We start from the raw sequence: 17,498 nt of genomic DNA, 5'->3' as shown, positions 1-17,498 counted from the left end.
TTATTTTATTTTATGTTATTTTATTTTATTTTATTTATTTTTTTTTATTATAGCAAATTATTGTACATTTGGACTACTTTTGCCTACCTCAATTGTTTGTCTGCAATCCTTTTGTTCCGCTTACCACTGCCAACCGGTTCGAAAATTTCGCCCAACAGCCACATGTTGACCAATAAAACTTTTGCTACAAACCTCAATGAATCTGTACATCAAGCAAATTAGTTTTGATGTTGTCGTTGCTTACTTTTTAATACAGTTTTTTTTTACGTTTTCCACTTCTATTTTTGCCACAACTCATGAACATTTTTTTATTGCGGGTTTCATTAGCAGTTAATTGGTTTTTTGGCCTTAGAAATTTTCTAAATTTCACTAGACTAGCATTTTTTACTGTTCGCATGTGTATGTATATGTCTATTGTGCACAGAGTAAAGTTGTTCACTAGTGCGCGAGGCAGTGGAAACCCTTTTGCGCTCAACATAGTTTGTAAAATAAAATTCGAAATGTATTGGTAAAATTCCCTGCAGGAAAATTACCACCACCGTACGGGTGTGTTTCTAATGAATTCAAAATCACTACTAGTCGACTTTACTTTTATAAGAGCTACGCAACATTGCTTCATGAAGTATCTAGCGGCAGTGGTTCCCGGCTTCGATTCTCGTTATAGGAATGAAATATCAATAAGTTAAAGAACGGCTAAGATAAAGAAATCTCAGCGGAAATTATGCATCTTCACATCACCGCCGTCTGGGACAATGACAAACTGCCTTCATGCTGGACAAAAGACAACTATTGTGACGTATAGCTGCAAATATTTAGGTATGCCATACAGCCATACAAATGAGGCTTGGGAAATTATATTATATATATCGATGGATCGAAACCTGATGATAGTACAACGTTTGTTGTTACAAACGCACTTGGTGCCACCATTACCGTCGGTGCTCTGCCCACATACTACCCAGCTTTGACAGTAGGTGCTCTGCTTGAAGCGGTACTGTACTCCTCGCGCACAAATGGTAAGCATATCATATGCACAGGCAGTAAGTCTTCAATAGAAGCCATTCTCAATCCATCGAACGAAAGCCACCTCATAAACAAAATCTGCCCAAATCTACTTCAGTACAGCTCCATAAAAGTAATGTGGGTACCTGGACATACAGATATTAGAGGAAATCAGATTGAGAGACTCCGAGCCTCTTCTTCTATTCGATTCCCTCATGGCATACAGAATGGAGTAAATACCGGCATTCCAATAAAACCTACAACCCCGATGATACACGATCAACATTTCCTGCAAATCTGCCAATGAAAAATATAAAAACTTTTGTCAGGCTCAGGCATGCTTTGGCAATGATTCATAAACAGGGCACTTGGGTTCCTTATGAGTTAAAACCAAAGGATGTTGAACGTCGTTTTTTCGTCTGTGATCAACTGCTCCAGCGGTAAAAAAGGGAAGGGTTTTGTTCATCGCATCGTGACGGGTGATTAAAAACTGGACTCATTACAGCAATCCAAAGAAAAGAAAGTCATTGGGACTGCCCTGTCATGCTTCTACGTCGTCGCTTCGGCCGAATATTCACAATGCGAAGGTTATGCTACGTATTTGGTGTTATTTATTATGAACTGTTAAAACTAAGCGAAACCATCACTAGGGATCAGTATCGACTTCAATTGATGCGATTGAGCCGAGCACTGCGCGAGAAGCGGCCGCAATACGCGGAGAGGCATAAAAAATTAATTCTACAGCATGACAACGCTCGGCCTCACGTTGCCAAGCCCATTAAAATCTACATGGAAACATTGAATGGGAAATCCTACCCCACCCGCCATATTTTCCAGATATTGCGCTATCCGATTATCATGTGTTCCGATCGATGCCACATTGTCTAGCTGACTAGCAGTTCCATTCATATGAAGACATCAAAAAATGGCTTGATCCGTGGATAGCCTCAAAAGATGAACAGTTTTACTGCGACGGTATACGAGATCTACCAGAAAGATGGAAAAAGTAGTAGCCAGCGATGGGCAATACTTTCAATGATTCACTCGTAACCCTTTTTTCAGAATAAAGTTGTATTTTCATCAAAAGAACAGAGAGAACTTAGTTGCGCACCTAATATCTAGAAAATATTGTGTGAAAATTTAAAGTGAATTCGACAAATAGTTTTTGAGTTATTTAACAATCAACAAAGGGCGCTCGGGCGCTCCGGACTCTACAAAAATCGAAAGCAAAACTTTAAATGCGCTTTTCTCAAAACTATGTTTTTTGAACTGATAATTACTGTAACTTAAAAACCGCTTGGTAGGTTTCAATAAAATCTATACTGCTTTTGAAAAATATAAAAAACTTGTGCCTGATCGAAGAATTTTTTTTCAAAAATTTCGATTTTTTTTAACAATTAATTTAGGCTTTTTCTTGAAAAACTGAACAATTTTTTTTTTGAGGCCGCCATATTGTTAATTAAAAAAAAAAAAGCTTCGATCAGGCGCAAGATTATCATTAATAAAACTAGTTTCTCTTTTCCGCTTGATTTTTGATGAATCTCCAAGGACTTGTGATGATCACCGCAAAGGACTTCTGGAGAAGCGGGCTCCACACAAACAGCGATAACTTTTACAATTATTAATTTTTTTTTTTTTTTTGAAATTTTGCTAAAGTCTGCTATGTTTTTATTTTTGTAAAATAAGACAACTGACATGCAAAAAAAATTATTTAAAATTACAACTTTTTCGGGTCTCTGACTACCCCTAACCCCTTAAAGATATCAGCAGAAATCGACGTGATTGGCGCTTATGTACCTTTGCTTTGCTTTTTTATTAATAAAAATACTCGATTTTTTAAATGGCATTGCTTGTTTATTGCTAAAAAGTTCGGTTCGATTCGGTCATAAATGTTGATGTTTCTCTTCGGTCTCTTTTATTGACTTCTAATTTCATGAAATGAAAGCACGTTAACAATCCTGGCTTGTGCCTCATTGCACTTTACTCTTTACTCTTCATTCGATTTGCTCGAAGAAACACAAATCGAATGTAATTTCCAATGGTAAATCATTGAACAGCATTTTCGGAAATAATCAATCTAAGTGTACCACTGGCGTTAATCTGGCGCCCATGACAGTCACGACAGCCGTGACATGTGCACAATCAGCCAAGGGAAGGACAAATACATATGCATGTAGTTATTTGTATGAAACCATTGTAGCTTCTCAAAATTTCTATGAAAATAACTACCTCAGGTTCTTAAAGTATATAAGCATAAGTTTCTTCTGCGTTCCACACAAACTGTTGCTACGTGAGAAAACAATTTTCCCTCAAAAGAAACAATTATATGTACGTATGTGTGAAAGTAATAGGAGCTACACAGTCCAGTTCTAACTAGAAGATATTAAGGATATGTACAAAATGTAGCATTAATATGTATGTGTGTATGTATGTATGTGTAATCATTCACCTAACTACGTACATTTGAATTTGCCAGACAAGTCACGTTCGTAATTCTACAAGAATATCACGTGCTTAGCTGAAATTGAACACACACAACTCGCAGAAACCATTTGCCTTCACATTTTACTCCAGGCACGACAAATATGAGAAAATTGAAAATACAATAACACTGACTTCAAGGCAAATGTACGTATGTGTGTGGATAAATGTAAACAAATACTGTATTAACTGAATATTTGTAGTCCGTGTCAGCTGTCAGCACTGCTGCGTTGCACACTTTTCGCTTGGCTCCAGAATCAGCTGCAACATGTGACATATCGGGAGCATAATTGGCCATCCATACCCGCTATGGGTAGACCACAAAGTTACATCGAAAGAGATACAATTGATGTTTATCGATTAAGATAATCGATAGGGTCTCTTAGGCCTCTTTTCCAAGCGTTAGCAGGTGGTGAATAGTTGAAGCAACTGATATAAATAAACAAGCATTTTTGCTTTAAACGGTGTAATTTTAGTGTTGTTAATACTGAAATTTCGATTTTGGATTGGGACTCACTATTTACTGGATCTAATCTATCAACTTGCTATGATATTTTAAATATTCTTTGTAAATATATACCATCTACTAGCAGTGGCGTAGATAGCTTTTTGTGATGGGGGGGGATATAATTTGACAATATCTTTTTTTTAGATTCAATATATTTTTATCGGTTTTCTTTTTCCATAATCATGGGAATCACTTACCATACTCTATATAAACAAACCAAAAATTACGAATACATTTTTTCACTTGGATGCCCTCAATATGCAAAAAATGCTTGCATCAATTAAAGAAGAAAATCAAGTTTTCGGGATTTTTTCGATAACTCATCTATGACTTCATCAGCTGTGATTGGAATATCATGATGAATAGCTGGAGCAGTCAATCCGTTCAAGCGATCAGATTCCACCTGTCGATCCACCTAATTCACCCTGATGTTGAAGAAGAGATGAGAATCTCATATGAGTTTCTCATGAAAAAATCTCACATGAAAATTTCACATATGAGAATAAAGGACCAAAATTACATGTGAACATCTCGTAAAAGAATCTTTTATGTAATTCTCATTCGTTTCTAAAATTCTGGGTGGTGCTTCTAAAAGTATTTTTAAAAGGTGATAATATCATACAAATAAAATGAAATCGATACGAATTATTTGACTGGGTGAGTTCAAAGAATATTGAAAAGTCATGGATAAACTTATCAATAATTTATGATTGAAAAGACATTATGTATTTTATAAAAAATGCTCGAAACCTGCTTCCTTTGCTTTTTTCCAATTGTCGAATTTCGTTTTCACTAACTGATCCAAATTTTGCGATCCCTTGCCACCACTTTTAGCAAATGCTACACACGAAATACAAAATGCTCCTTGGTGTAATTCTGAGTAGGCAAGCCAGGAAAATTCTTCCAGCCATTTATAACAAAACTTTAATACTCGAGCTTCAAACTTTTGCAGCAACAGAAGCACATAATTTTTAGATGGGACCCAAACATTTTTTAATAAATCGAACCTTTGGGAATCATTCAAACGTGTGTCGACAAAATTTCCGATGTCATTTTTATTTATAACTTCTTAAGGGATGCATTGTTCAACACTCTCTCCACTCTCATCGAGAGAATTTTCTTCGACTGTATTTTCACTGCCTGACGCTTCACAACGAAGTTTCTTCGCAGTCGTTTCAGCAGATAATTCTGCATTTTCTTCATTTTCGCTATTCTTAGCAAAGGGTGTTCTTGCCACTAAAAATCTTTTCATCAAATAACAATGCAAACGTGATTATGGAATAGGTTATAAATCCGCAATATTGACTCTATGTTCGATTATCGAACTTCAATACGTCCTTATCGATGACAGCGCCATTTAATGCCTTTCAATTGGTAAGCCCGTTTAGGCGCGGAAATTCTATTGTGTTCAAATTCAAAACTATAATATTATAAAAAGATTTTTTCTTTCTCTTCTTTCTTTCTTTTAAAGTGGTTTAAATGATGTCATACTGCAAAAAGGTTGAAGGCATTACGAGAAATGGACGCATATACCTACATGTATAAGTACAATTTTTCAAAAATTTTAGTTTCAATTTCTCATGGGGGGGATTGATCCCCTTGATCCCCCCCCCCTATCTACGCCACTGTCTACTAGTAGTAAGAGCTATAACATTCCTTGGTGTGCACTAAAATTGAAAAAGCTTAAGAATTTGATGAACAAGTTTTTTAAAAACTGTAAACTGTCTAAAGCCAAAGTTCGTAGAGCTAAATATTTGCGCTTTGCTGAAACCTTTAAGTACTTAAGTTAAGTTTTAGTTGAACTATGGTTTACTGATGGGTCCAAATTGGAAAATGGTAGAACAGAGGCAGGAATCAATGGGCTTAAATTCAAAAAATCGATTCAGATGGGAGCAAACATGCAACTTACTGGTCCTGAGCCTTTCTGTGGACTCACAAAAAGTCACATTAATGAATTCCTTAGGAAATGGGAAGAAAGAAAATTTGCTGGCATACTGGCTAAACTGTGCCAATCAGCGTCAAGCCAAACTATTTCTAAGACCCAACAAAAGAATATCTGACAAGCTTCCCTCACTAAGCAGAGTAGATCTGCGTCTATTAACAGGATATCTTACAGGTCACTGCAGCCTGAGGTACCATCTAAATAATATTGGTCTATCTAAGATCAATGTCGCCGCTTTTGCGAAATGGACCTAGAAAGCTCAGAACATGTGCTTTATGAATGACCTGTGTTGGGCAGACAGAGACTTCATCACCTTGGTGGTATCGTAGTATCTCCATGCAATCTTTGGAACAACAAACCCAAAATTGTGCTAAAATTTTTAAAAAGCCTAAAACTCGAAGGTTTCAAAAATAGGCTTTTCACAATAGATCAGCTCTGGTCGCCTTCTAATAATAATAAAGCTTTACAGTGAAATTATGTTCGAAGATTTGAGGAATGAAACGAATCCTAAAACATTCTGGCGATATGTAAAATCCAAGAAGTGCTGCTCTAGCATTCCCTTGGATGTCTGTTTCAATGGAAACTACGCTTCCTCTACCAATTAGGCTGTTGTTGCCCTTTGTGCCGACTTTTTTAGTTCCAATTTTGTACTAGCGTCAGAATCAATTAGATATGATAAAGAGGACCAACAAGACGGCGCTACGTGATCTTTTACGGGAAAAGTTTCCGGATTGTGTGTTATCTCTCGAAGAGGTGATCACAATTGGCCACCGAGATCTTGTGATTCAACACCTTGTGACTTTTTCCTTCGGGGCCACGGGAAAGAAAAGGTCTACGCCAACAACCCAGGGTCGATTCAAGACCTGAAAAATGGAATTCGTGAGGCTATCGAGCACAAAGGGCAGCCACTTTGTATGTTTGTGGTCTTGTGGGCTTGGACGCTTGTGGGTCAATCACGCGAAAATAACTGAGCGAATTTGAATACAATTTTGCAATCAGATAGTTAATGCATTTCTAATCTTCTTCTTCTTTCAAAGCTTCCTTCAAAATGCTCCTCCAAAGCGGTCTATCTTGAGCTGTTGCTTCGTAGTTACGTATTCCCAGCTTCTTAAGATCGTGTTCCACTGCGTCTAACCCACGGTTCCTCGGTCTGCCTTTGGCCTCCACGCCCATTAGCTTTCCTGTCAAGGCTTTCTTCACGGTACAGTCAACAGGCATACGGATCACATGACCTAGCCATCTTATGCGCTGCGCTTTAACAAAATGCACAGCTGTCTCGTTCTGAGTGAGATCGTTCAGTTCAGAGTTCAATCGGATTCTATAGGTACCATCATCCATTCTTATTGGGCCAAAGATCTTTCTTAAAAGTTTTCTTTCCATGCGAGCAATCTGAGCACCTTAAGAGTCCATACCTCACAACCATATGTTAGGATTGGTCGAATAAGGTAAAAGTAAGTACCTAGTACATTTCTGATAGTTAGTGCATAATCTGATTGAAAAACCGGTTACTTTTTTAAGGAGTTGCCACCTATTCAAAAAGTTAAATTAAAGTAATAGGTTCAGTCAAAAATTACAATATAGATGTCAAATAAGAATGGTTTAAGAAAGCATAATTTGGAAAATATTTTCGAAGAGAGTTGCCACCTGTTTAAAAAATAAGATTCAAGTAAAAGTGATAACGTAACTGAAATATATGTCCAACGTAAAAGGCTTAAATTTCGAGTATATTTTTGAAAAAGGTTGCCACCTATTTAAAAATTTAGTTCAATAAGTCAAATTATTAATAATAAATAATTAAAATTCTACAAAGTGTATGCCAAACAAGAGAAATTTCATAAATCAAATTTTAGAAAATATTTTTAGAGGTAGTTGCCACTTTTTTTTAAAGGGTTCATTAATTGTATTAAAGAAATTAAGTGAAATACTAATACAGGGGGGTCAGTAAGTACCTAATGCTTTTCTGATAGTTAATGCATAATCTGCTTGAAAAGTCGGCTACTTTTTTAAGGAGTTGCTACCTATTAAAAAAGTTACGTTAAATTAAAGTAGTAGGTTCAGTCAAATATTACAATAGATATGGCAAATAAAAATGGTTTAAGAAAGCATAATTTGGAAAATATTTTCGAAGAGAGTTGCCACCTGTTTAAAAAATAAGATTCAAGTAAAAGTGGTAACGTAACTGAAATATATGTCCAACGTAAAAGGCTTAAATTTCGAGTATATTTTTGAAAAAGGTTGCCACCTGTTTAAAAATTTAGTTCAATAAGTCAAATTATTAATAATAAATAATTAAAATTCTACAAAGTGTATGCCAAACAAGAGAAATTTCATAAATCAAATTTTAGAAAATATTTTTAGAGGTAGTTGCCACTTTTTTTTAAAGGGTTCATTAATTGTATTAAAGAATTTAAGTGAAATACTAATACAGGGGGGTCAAACGAGAAAAATTTAAGAAATCATATTTCAGAAAATATTTTGGAGATGGTTGCAACCTGCTTGAAAGGGTTAGTTTAATTTAGTAAATAAGCTAATTGAAATACTTGTATGTGGGGATCAAACGAGAGAAATTTGAGAAATCATATTTTAGAAAATATTTTTCGAGATAGTTGCCACCTATTTCAAATGGTAAATTCGTAAGCGTGGTCGTGGTGGTCATTTTCTCCTTATAATGAATTAAACATTCGATCATTTATATTAAAAAATAACGTTTTTCTTTGAATATCAAAATAACACCTCTTATTAAAAAACCCTTTATCACACCTACATTCAAAGCTGAGAATAAAAATGACATCGTGAACTACAGATCTATTGCGAAGCTTTCAACGGGTTCAAAGCTCTTTGAGTATGTTTTAACACAAAAATTATGCTTCGCTGTAAAGCGTAAGTAATCAGCATGGTTTTATGGCTGTCACTGTCACTAATTTTCCTCTTTTCTCAGATTTTTGTATGCTGGCTTAATAGCCTTCAAGTTGATGCAGTTGATGCGGATTTTTTCAAGGCCTTCGATAAAATCTGCCATTCAATCTCAATCTCTAAATTAAAAAGTTTTGGGTTTGACTCTACTTTCCTTAAATGGATAAAGTCGTACCTTTTCAATCGTGAATGTGTAGTTGTTGTCGGTAATGTATCTTCTTATGCTTCTATTGCCTCTTCCGATGTCCCTGAGGGCAGCATTTTATTTAATTTTTATTAATGACATATTTGAATGTTTTCATTTCTCCGATTTTCTTTGAGGTGCAGACGACTTAAAAATTCTTAAAACTGTACGAAAACCTCTCTGATTCATACGATCTACAATCAGACCAAAACAACTTCGTGGCATGGTGTGATAGGAATCTACTTGCAATTAAATATCAACAAATACTCTCATGTGTCATATTTTAACTCAAAGCATTCAAGGTCTACCTCATATTTTATAATGAATTCGCGTCTAAATACTTTTAATAAAATTACTGATTTGGGTGTAATCTTCGACTCCACCTTTCAGTTTCTTAGTCATTTAAAGTTTGCCATTGCCAAATCGTATTCTACACTGCCTGCATTCGGCGGTTCACCTCCGATTTTACGGATCCTTACACTTTGAAGTCACTATTTATTTCACTCGTACGATCCACGCTGGAGTATGCCGTCTTTATTTGGAGGCTTTATCATCAATGCCACATCAATAGACTTGAACGTATTCAAAAGAAATTTCTTGCTTTGCACTCAGCACTTTGAATTTTACTGATCCGATTCCTTCACATAATGCAAGGGGTGCATTATTAAACTTAAAATCGTTACAAAATAGAAGCAGTATACTGTCACTCTGTTTTGTTTTCGATATTAAAAATGTTCTAAAAATCAGGGAAGCCATAGAGAGATTAGCCGCAGACAGACGGTTGCATATCTATTGGGTACCCAGACATAAGGGCATTGCAGGAAACGAAATGGTAGATGAGATTGCCAAAATCATGTGTACACAGAGTGCAAATAAATACCTTTGAGTTGTACTAGCTCTGTCTAGAAAAGAAAGCAGAACTATCGTAGGTATGCTGACAGGCCACAATTTGCTAGCGGCGCACGCATACAAGACAGGACTCACAAACAATAGCTGCAGATTTTGCACTGAACTAGAAGAGAGGAAAACGCTAGAACACCTTCTATGTTCCTGTTCTGCATTAGCTAGAACCAGATTAAAATGCTTAGGAGCTTTACCAAATGAGAAGTTAGAGTACCTCTCGGGAATAGAGCTCAAAAGTTTACTTAGATTCGCAAAAGACGCAGACGTATTACAAGATGTCTTCTACAAAGACGCGTAAGGGCCCAGCTCCATCTGGTAACACGAAGAAGCAATAGGTATATGTGATGGCTTTCAGCTAGCCAGGTCAACCTAACCTAACCTGAATGGGACAGTTGGCTCGCCTTTACTCTTGGAGTGCATTCATTTTAACATACCTCGAAAAAACCTTCGGAGTAATAATTTATTGTTCCTAGAGCGTGTTAGTTCTTTTTGTGCCTCGAAGGCACATTTGATTAGAACATTGAATGAATTCAACCATATTTCAAGTTCTTTGGCTTTTAATTTATCGCTATCTAAATTTCAGTTTAAATTATCACTTAATGATTTCTTTAAATATATACCATAGTACCGAAACATGTGTGTACATATACATATGAAATTCTTACAAATACTCTTAGTTCTTTGTAGTCTGTAAGAAACCTTGTATTTCTTGACTTACGAAATGAATAAATAAAATGTTGGGTAGTCTGAAAATATTCATTCGTGGCGCTCCCGTAGGATATTCATACGCAAATGTGGAACTTTTTCAGCTACTTATAGGTATTTATGTTGCTACTTCTTGGTTTAACTATTCAGCCTGCAGCCCGGTTAAACTCACTTGAGCCGAATATGTCTGTTGTCTTAATCGATATTGGCTTGTTGGCATCCACGGCTCCATGGCACCCTGCCATAATTCACTACAGAAACTTTAGTGGGAAAAATGAGCAAGCGACAATAGAGCAAACTCTTCTCAAACATTCTGCTTAGTGGAGTAAGTTTTTTGCTCGCATTGCGTGCGTCCACGTACATATTCGCATATGCGTGTAAATAGCCGCAGCGCAAAATGGCTTCGAATAATCGCCAAAATTGTAATTTCCTGGACGTAATAAGAAACGCGATTTGAGTTGACAACAAATGGGAGGAAGAAATAATGCGTAATGGGGAAAAGTTACTTAGTTAAACCACGGCTGATTTCCTATGTGGCTTATATACTTACACATACATACATACATATGCATGTGTACTCGTAGCCGTGTATGTTTCAAGGTTCATCAGAGCGAATAAACTGCAAATTGCTACATAAATCACAAATGTCGCTTGTAAGAAAATGTATGCATGCTGCGGATATGAGTTGCTTTAAGCTTGAAACTTTTCTGTACATTTACAAGTGGAGGTATAATTTTCTGATTAGTTTCCATGCAAAAGTTTTTTTTTGTTTTTTTTTTTTAATGAAGCGAAGTAAAACACACTAAGTGGAAAATCGTGAATTCAAAACTTTATCAAGCAGGCATTTGGAACTGTCAAGGCTGGGTTCAAATTTTATTGATGATTTTTATTAATTAGTACACCCTTTAACTAGGCGTGTGGCAACTAGTACCTCGCACTTTAAACACTGGAAATACGCTTCTGCCTCATCGGATAGTTGCAACTTTTTCGTTTTCGATGACGCAATAGGAAATTGTAGAAGCCAGAGCGTTCAACACTAGAGCAAGAGGAAGGATGAGAACAAGATGGACCGACGAACTAGAGGACGACATCAAGAAACTTAAGACAACGGACTGGAAAAAAATCGCAAGCATTCGAAACGTATGGAGGTCCCACGTGCAGCAGGCCAAAGCTCACAAAGAGCTGTAGAGCCAAAAGATGATGAATAGGAAAATAGGAAAACAAAAATCAAATACTTCCTGCGAACCAATGGGAGTATGCCCGTAAAATCTTAAGTAGCCAGGCCAGACACCTACTACCATACATTAGAAATTTCATGCTGAAAGAACTACACAAAGCCTCGGATACAATAACGCCCTGGCAAAGTCTAAGACTAAGGGGTTAAAACATAAAACCATATACCTATGAAATGAGACGTTCAGCTATTGGTCCATAGATGTTGCCAGGAATATTTTTAAACCTTCCCAAATGTCTTGTTTTTGCGTCTGTCATCTGTCAACAATATTCAGTTTATTGTTTGTTACGTTTCATACAACAATGCATTTTTGTCGCTCTTAAAAATGTCGAATTTCATGCTACAAAAAACTACGATTTGCGGACATCGTTGATTTTCTGTTATCAATTGAAGAAAAACGCTCCTCAAGCTCATCAAATGCTTATAGAAGTTTATGGTGGACATGCGCTAAGTAGAGCACAGTGCTTCAGGTGGTTTGAAAACTTTCGAAGTGGTGATTTTAGCGTGGAGATCGAGGACCGTGGCCGGCCACCGAAAAAGTTTGAGGACGCCGTATTGCAAGCATTGTTGGATGAAGATGATGGTCAAACGCAAGAACTGATGGCAGAGCAGTTGAGAGTGACCCAAAAAACCATTTCCAAGCGTTTGAAAGACATGGGCATGATTTTAAAGGTCGGAAGATGGGTGCCGCATGAACTGACAATGTGACAATGCACCGCCACATCGAACAAGAGCGACCCGGGAATTGGTGGAGACGTACGATTGGGAACCGCTGGTGCATGCGGCTTACTCACCAGTCTTGGCATCTTCCGATTATCATTTGTTTGCATCGATAGGCCACGCACTTTCCGAGCAGCGCTTCAATTTTCATGAAGAAGTCAAAAATGGCTCTATGATTTGTTTGCGGCCAAAGACGGCCAATTTTTTTGGCGCGGCATTCACAAATTGCCTGAGAGATGGGAAAAATGTGTCGCTAGCGATAGCTATTATTTTGAAGATTAAATTAGTAACTATTTTTTGTTAATAAACGTTTGAAATGGAAAAAAAAGTTGCATTTCATAAGAATAAACGTTGGTTTGCATTTATAGGGTTATTCAATAGGTGCGCTTCAACTTTTTTCCGATAGGGAGGGCGAACGACGCAATATTTTTTATTTTTCGCTTGTCATTTGTAAACTTCATTAGTATACATTTCATCATGGAACGCTACACACTTGAGCAACGATTGCAAATCGTGCAAATTTTTTATGAAAATAATCGTTCTGTTGCTGCTACTTTAAGAGCATTACGGCCATTTTACGGTCTATTTAACAAGCCGTCCCGTTTTGGGGTTATGTGAAGTCATTGGTCTACAGTAACAAGCCGGCGACGATTTGTGAGCTCAGAGCCAATATTGAACGCGAAATTGCTGGAATTTCGGCCGATTTATGCAAAAGAGTGGTCGAAAATTGGGTTCAACGATTGGACTTCGTAAAACGTGCACGCGGTGGTCATGCAAAAGAAATCGAATTTCATACTTAAATGTATATGTTCCTATCGAGTGTGAAAAAAATTAGTTAGAAAAGTCAAACCGTTTGTGTTTTATTCAAAAAAGTTCAAAAGTTGAAGCGCTCTTACTGAAAAACCCTTTAGAGTGTTTCCTTAAATGGCATTGTAAATGATTTTATAAATTTTTTTTTTATTTTTTCATAAAAAGATCATTTGTAAAATATAGTAAAACAAATAAACTTTCTTTTCAGGATGTCAATAACATTAATTTGTTTTAGTTAACTTTAATAGCCACGGTCGTCATTTGGCTACCACTGACATTATTAAGTAAGTAAGTAAGCGAAGATTTTTTTGTCCATTTTTACTTTATTTTAGTAATTAATTAATTTTAATTTTTATTGAAATAAAGTTATTTCGGCAAAAAATTTTGAAAAAAAAATCTGCTCCTGAATGGGTTAATTAAGATTTCACGTGACTGAATTCCAGTGGGAAGACGACGTACTCAATTCAATGACCAACTTTGCTTTTGACTAACTTTTTTGACTAAATAAAAAAAAAATACAAGTCTAACGATTAGACGCGATAGAATGAGACGAAAGCAGCATTTGGAGCAAGATAATTATAGGTTCATTATAATATTGCTATAAAGTTCATATTTTTTTTTTTTCATTTTATTATTATTCATCCTCAATGTTTTCAATTTCAACAAATGATGCGAGTGACTTATGATAACTAAAATATGATACAAATGCTTTGGGTTCGATGTTGTCAACATATCTTTGAAATACCGCGTCAATTGTTGTTTTTGGTCGTGTTGTCGATTCAGTGCGATTGTTACACATTTTTAAATTGAATGTTGTATTGAGAAAGTCGATTAAGGGAATCGCTGTGTCCAATGCAAAATTTACGTTAAAATCGCCACTTAAAATCATTGGAACTTTATCGTAATCTTTTCTAAGTATCCGCGATACTTCTGGTGTATACTTTATTAAATTTTCATGAATGAATTCCGTGATGCTATTTATTGATTGATTCGGTGAAATATAAATTGCCACAATTAAAACTGAGCTGAACAGACAGTGATTCTAGTTGCTGTGCATTCAGATCTATCTGTGGACTTACAATACGAGCACCGTCGTTTTGATTGTGGTATATTGCAACACCGCCTGCAATTGCGGTAAATATTTAAAAATGAAAATATTTACGAACATAAAAATACGGACGCAATACAGCATACGCGGTTGCTATTATGAGCGTCGTAACGCGTATAGGTATTACACAGACGTACTAACATACACACAAACATTCGTAGGACGCTTGGTCTAAGCAAGTATTAGGTAGTGTAGTATAGGTATACATAATGCCTTCTCGCTCACCGTAGCTCCGTAATACGCAGGCGCGCACACATACGTACTAGCATACATACAAACATACATACGTATGACGCTTGAACTAAACACCAAAGCAAGTAATAGGCAGTGTAATATACATACTACAATACTCACTATACTAGCGTGGCTCAGCAGTTTGCAGCCACACACATATACGTATATCAACATATTATGTAACGCTTCGTAGCCAGTTAGTGTCGCTTTTTCGTTTCATCGAGTCTCAAATCACTTCCAACGATTCTAAAGAAGTTTTCACTTCAAAAAAATTATTTTGATCTATGGAAATCTTTATTTTGAACTTTACCTTGTGTATCACTAATGCCGGTATGTAGACAGCAGTTACTAGTCACTTTTTAACTCTATCAAAACCACTGGCAGTTGTTTAAGATTCAGTGTAAATATTCCTATAATATATATTTAGTAGAGAAATATTTGCGTACATTTTTCTAAACATCTTCAGCTCAAAGAAGTTCTTCTGCATCTATTTGTACGAGTAATCGATAAAAAGGGGGAAAATATACAAATTACCTTGAGAGACCTTATTTATTTGGCTTATAACAAAAACAGAAATAATTGAGCAGGTCCTTGCAAAAATATTGCTGGATTAAGGATATCTTCTCCGAGAATAATGCAATAATTATGATATTTCAGTAATAACTTTCGCTATCAGTAATACCAACATAAGTCTGATGTATTTACTACTTAGCGCAATGTGAATGTGTATGTATGTATGTGCCTATGCATGCAGATAAAATCATATAACCAGCCTTCTTTCTCTCCCTACACTCGTACGCTTTTTAATGCTTAGTATTGAGTTTATTCATTAACCTGGAATGTCAGTTCATTTACGATTTTTTTTTTATAGTTTCGACTTCATTAAAAGCAGATTATGCTGCTGCAAGCGCCAAGAAGATAACAGTTCATTATGGTCATATATTATGAACAAATAAAAAGTAATACCAACATACATACGTCAATGTATGTGTTTATTATCGTATTATCAGTCTTTTTTGTCATCTGTGTATATAGGCTTTGCCACTTCAATATAATTATAATTACACTCGAGCTGCATAGGTGTGTGTGTGTGTGTGTGTGTGCTTCTTAGTCATACAAGTGGTATTAATAATTTACTGCTGTCAGCTAAAGATATCCTGATTATCGTCTGTTATATGGCACAAGTAAGTACGAAATAATGTAAGTGCAAGTGGCGGCCGCTGGAGCGGAAGAAGTTTGTGCGGTGGAGGTGCCATTCAGTGGAGGCGGGGTGTGAAACCCATTATGGGCTTGAAAGACCAAATAATAGAAAGGGATTTTTTTCTAATGCCGATCGCCACTCGGCATTTTTTGTCATGATAAAACTCCTCGGAAAAAAACCAGCTACCGATCGGAGGCGGCATAAAACTTCATTTGTGGAACAACATCAAGACGCATACCACAAACAGGGGTAGAAGCATGCTTCAATTGTGTGTAAGAAAAATTATGATATTATCGCAAATAAATATTTTGGATCCTAATGAAATTTTATGGGAACTAAAAACCGGTAAGATGATTTGATTTTTTTACTGTTCAATTTTTGACTTAGTTTAGTTTTTTTATTAACATTTACCCTGCGATATCGTTTCAGCTTTATAAAAAAAATTACAGTTTTGTGTTAATATGTAATGTTTTTTCTTTCAATTTTTAAAAACAAATTCAATTTGAAAAAATTAAATTCGGCTTATGTGATATACCATATGACAGTAAACGTACAACCCGTTGGCACCAAAAAAATGATGTACTTTGCTATATTTTGTTAGGTCATGCGCAGAAAAGGCGATATTCGAAAGTGGGATGTAGAGAGTATGAGGAAAGTCATTTTATCTAGAGAGGAGAAAAGATGGGCATACTCTTGGCTTCAAAAACATTGTGTGTGCCATTTGCAACGTTGCAAAGAGGCGCTCGAGAGAGTGACCGATCTATAGACGATATTTTGAACACGCCATTAGGACATAAGCTCGTATTGAACCCAGATTTAGAAATGGAATTAGTAAAGTATATTAGGGATATGGAGTTGCGGTTATGGGGATTCACTCGCAGTGATATCCGCTCTCTCGCGTTTCAAATAGCGAAGCGCAACCATATTGACAACCCATTTTCTTTGATTAAGGAACGCGCGAGTAAGGATTGATTATGTGGGTTTCTAAAAAGGCACACGTGTGAAATTAGCCTACGAAGTGCGACAGGAACCTCAATGGCTAGCGTTAAAGGATTTAATGTGGATAGTGTTAACAAATTGTATAGCTTATGGGTAAGACTCCGTCAGAAAATATGAGATTTGCAAGTGGTCTTTCGATTTCTTTGAAACTTTGGGAAATATTAGTTCTAGGTAAGAAACATTCGAGCCTAAAAGGATTTTGAAAAATTTTCAAAATTTAGTCATCTACGCCATGTTGAAAATCGGGACCGTGTTTTTTTCAAAAATCAATATTTCTTGAACCGTTGGATGGATTTCAATGCAATTTACAGACAATATAGAAACAAATAAGTAGTTTAAATTAGTATTATGTTAAAAAAAAAATTTCGAAATTTTGACCAAAAAAAAGTCAAAAAAATTTTTTGAATCAATTATTAGTTGATTTGGCCAGTTTTTTAGATTTTCTGTTATACACGTAACGATTCCTTATGATTTAACCTTTATTTTGAAAAAAAAAAATTTTATGGTGTCTATAATAGTTCTCGAGATATTGCGATTTTAGTGGAAGCGCGCAC

Source organism: Anastrepha obliqua, chromosome 3, assembly GCF_027943255.1.
Source record: "Anastrepha obliqua isolate idAnaObli1 chromosome 3, idAnaObli1_1.0, whole genome shotgun sequence".
In the NCBI taxonomy this organism is placed as follows: Eukaryota; Metazoa; Arthropoda; class Insecta; order Diptera; family Tephritidae; genus Anastrepha; species Anastrepha obliqua.
The sequence above is the reverse complement of the archived record's forward strand: the minus strand, read 5'-3'. Positions refer to the sequence as shown.